Below are 5,000 nucleotides of genomic sequence, written 5' to 3' on the forward strand. Positions count from 1 at the left end.
GTAACACAGAGAGAGAGATTTGACCAAGCCTTAAGGCGATGATCGCACAGAGAGCGCTTAGTACGAATAATGATTGCATAACGGACAAGGTGCAAAGCTGGCTGTTTGCCTGACGGCGATTAGTAAAGGTCGTATAGACCAAGGCTTCGAAAGAGATCTTGTTCAAAACCATTGCTGAGGGACTGTCAACTTTTATTTGCATAAAAATGCATTCACTGGATCTTATACGCAATCGCCAAGATGCTAAGCATTGCGCGAGTACGAGAGAGAGAGAGAGAGAGAGAGAGAGAGAGAGAGAGAGAGAGAGAGAGAGAGAGAGAGATTTAACTTTCAACAGACATCTACTTCAGGGTGGGGACTGTCTCCTTAAGGTCCACTCCCCAACCACCCCACCCCCAAACTCCTCAGAAAAAATTCCTTTTGTCAAGACGACTTTCGAAGCCAAGGACACGTGCTTTACTTTTACGGAATGTTGTTTGGAAAAAGTGGTCCAATATATTTGGATTCATTTTATTAGGTCACTTTGGGATAATTCGACTGAAGTATTCGGGGAGCAGGAAAAGATCTCTGTTGTGTACTTTGACGGTTAAGTAATTCTCTGCGTTGAAGCTGGAGCTATTGTTTGGAGATGACAGACGCAAGTACTTCTTGACCTACTTTCAGAACTTTTTCTGCAATGCTTGCCTTTGATATTGTGATTATTCAGTACTTTTGCTTTAGAAATATGATTATTTATTACAAAACTGGTCAGCTATACATAAGAAATTACTATCGAGGATCAAGACGTAGTCAGTGAAATGCTTGCCTTCGATATTGTGATTATTCAGTATTTTTGCTTTAGAAATATGATTATTTATTACAAAGCTGATCAGCTATACATAAGAAATTACTATCGAGGATCAAGAAGTAGTCAGTGAAATAATGCCTTTGATATTGTGATTATTCAGTATTTTTGCTTTAGAAATATGATTATTTATTACAAAACTGGTCAGCTATACATAAGAAATTACTATCGAGGAGCAAGAAGTAGTCAGTAAAATAATGAGTTAAGAATTTCATAAAAAAAGCAAACAATGGTATAAGATAAAGTCTCAGTATATTAATGCTCGATGTGTAGATTTGCGTAACATTTTGATAATTTCGTTGAATCTCATAGGAAGAAGTTTCCTGCTTTTAAACTGATCATCTTTGAGCTCAGTGTGCGAAGTGTAATTGGGATATTATGTTATTTGAGGCTGCTGAGCTATCGAAGTTGCCTTACGACAGGTGGTAACTTTAAAACCAATGTTTCATAGTTTAGTGATTCTCCTTACATACACACACGCACAACACACACACACACACATATATATATATATATATATATATATATATATATATATATATATATATATATATATATATATATATATATATATATATATATATTCAGTTTAGTGTTTGATTCATCTTACTCACACACACACACACACACATATATATATATATATATATATATATATATATATATATATATATATATATATATATATATATATATATATATATATATGTATATATATACATTTGCATCGGAATTAAATTATATATGAACTCCAAAACTTTGTAATACTGTTCAATGCGATTTTGCCTTCTCGTGCCAATGTATGATTACATTGGATGACAATAATACAATCTAATCTATCCTCCCTTTGACCTCTAATATTTTTTTTTACTGCTATTATTCCCTGCCATTTTTTCTTTCAAAATTCTTCTTCTCATCTTATTTTGAAAATTTCCAAAAAATGTTTTGTTGTAATTGAGATTTCGTCACGCAACCCCTAAGCTCACAAAGGCCACATCTCATTTGACACTACAATCTGATGCTATTACCATTTCCAGTTAGCAGGCCTGCATTCAGTGCTTGACAGTCTAACAATTTAATCCTATAATTTCATCTCTGAAGATGGTGCCTGTTCCTCCACATTCGATCAATAGTGTTATTAGTTTTTGCTTGCGTTTATTTAACTTTCTCTAGTTACTTATTGTGTGTACAAATAGTTATCATCGTTGTCTTATTTTATTTTCTCAGTGAACACATTATTATTTGCATTTTCATTTTTTATACGCTTAGCACACAATTTTTTAAAGATTCATATTTCATTCTACTCAATGCACAGCATGTTATGTAAGTTTTCCTATTTTTGTCTACGCATTGTTTAAGCTGTCGTCACAAATTCTCACGGTCGTTACTTCTCAAAAGCCCTTTCAACATTTTCATCATAAATAAAAGTAATAAAAAAAAAACATTAATCTAACTGACAAGGAACACTTCATTTGGTCTAAAATACCAGGTAACCTAATTTACTGCTATATACTGTACTGGCTTTACTTTAAAACTCTTCGTAGTCAATACCCTTTATTCACACTTCAGTGATCTGCATCAACAGTTCAGTGAACTGCAACAGATTTTCAGTGACCTGAAACAACTCTTCAGCGATCTGCAACAGGTCTTCAAAGATCTGCAACAACTCTTTTAACGACTCTGCAATCGGTCTTCTATGAGATGCATTAGCTTTTCAACAATTTGCCTCAGGTATTCAGTGATTTACTTAAGTCCTGTCACGAATTCCTTTTCATAGTTCAGTGTACATAGAATTTTGTTTTCCCACTCCACACACTTTAAATCACTACATACTATATGAAATAAATTCAGTGAAGAAAATATGTAAAAGGATAAACATTTGAGTAATATATATACATATACATATATATATATATATATATATATATATATATATATATATATAAATTATATATAATTATATATCCATACTAATAATCACTCTTACAAATGATTTTACATATATCAAGCATAACCAGGAAGAATTGAAAAACGGCTGTAGATCCTGACCAATGTCGGCATTATCACTAAGCCATCTTCATAACCGGTCTGCATCTACAACCTTTTTGTTTCTTCCCAGTCTTGTTTGATAGCCTATATATATATATATATATATATATATATATATATATATATATATATATATATATATATATATATATATATATACAGATATATATATGTATATATATATATATATATATATATATATATATACAGATATATATGTATATATAGAGAGAGAGATATAGACAGAAACATGCAATACGTGCATATTAACATACAAATACAGACATATTTTTTCTTCCTGGTCGTGTTTGACATATATAGAGTACACACACACACACACACACATATATATATATATTATATATATATATATATATATATATATATATATATATATATATATATATATATATATATATATATATATATATATATATATATATAAACTCAACTCAAAATGCAAACATGTACATTCATACAAACACACAAATACACACAAAATCAATATATATATATATATATATATATATATATATATATATATATATATATATATATATATATATATATATATATTCTAAAGCACGCACAGAAGTAAGAAACAGAATCTTTCAAGCCCCCATTCCAACCACAAAAACAACATTGTTCTCAGAACAATAATGAAACACTGTTATCAAAACTAAAAGCAGGACATGTTTTCAAGTCAGCGGGCATCATATCACTTGTTCTAGTTTTGCTATACTCGTTTTAACAAAACAGATTGGAGGTCTCATGACACGGACCGAACACTGGCAGTAGGGACTAATATCCCTGTAGTGTATGTATGTATATATACATACATTCATATATATATGTATGTATCTATGTGTGTGTTTATAAGTATGTATACACATACATATGTATACATATACGGTACATACATACATACATATATATATATATATATATATATATATATATATATATCTATATATATATATATATATATATATATATATATATATATATATATATATATATATATATATATATATATATATATATATATATATATATAAATTTATGTATATGCATGCCACTTACTCCTGTCTTACATATGGAAAATATACAATACTGTGCTGCATTAATCAGAGATTTCTACTTTAGTTTATGACATATGTATATCTATTTTTTTTATAAACAATCCATCTAAAAACGGAATGTATCGGATGGCAAAGAGTATCTCCTAACCCTAGCGTTCTGTCTTTCACCTAATTGTATCACGAATGCTTTTGGTTAAATGATGGCCTCTTGAGGAAGTGCACTGGATTTCCTCTGGTTCCAAACGAACTGGAGTTCACCATTACGTGAAAATTGACTCTTATAATGGATTAGCAATTGCACTGGGCACTCTGTTATTTATACCACGGGCACTAAAATATCAGAACACTAAAATACGACAAGAGGTGTTACAAAAAATTCGTGAGCTACGAAGTTCTCGGAAAGCTCAGCACATTATCAATTTTCAGTTCATGCATTGCACAGCGACGGGAGTTGTACAGCCAATGTGCTATACCTTTAATCAACTTACCTCTTAGATAATAAAATCAAGTGTCTGCTTCACCCAAGAATTCATGCCAAGCTATCTTGAGTTTGAGCGTAACAATCCCCATATTTTTTTTACAGAGAGAGAGAGAGAGAGAGAGAGAGAGAGAGAGAGAGAGAGAGAGAGAGAGAGAGGCAGCTGCAGTATTTATCAGACGTGACTGGCACAACGTAACCAGAGAAAAAAAAGGAGCCCATCCCTCAATCTTGAAGACACTGTATCTCGACTCACCTGGTTCATGCTCCTGCGTCTCAGACCAACGGACACGTTCGAAGACAGAGAGTAAAAGAGGAAGTTTCAGATCTCCAAGTGCGAACGAAAGTTCAAAGGCCTTTGGGTAACCTGAAAATTCCGGTTTGGAATTGTCATTTTTGTTGCTCAGTTCAAGAGACTTGGAAGTGTGGATGAAAGGGTCTAGTTTATGGCCTTGCACGCCTTGATGGTGCAATCAGGTCTACGATAGTGTAGTAACTCGTAGTATTAAGAAGTGATCATACTCATGTACACACATACACACACACA

The sequence above is a fragment of the Macrobrachium rosenbergii genome, chromosome 3 (genome assembly GCF_040412425.1).
Source record: "Macrobrachium rosenbergii isolate ZJJX-2024 chromosome 3, ASM4041242v1, whole genome shotgun sequence".
NCBI classification, from domain to species: Eukaryota; Metazoa; Arthropoda; class Malacostraca; order Decapoda; family Palaemonidae; genus Macrobrachium; species Macrobrachium rosenbergii.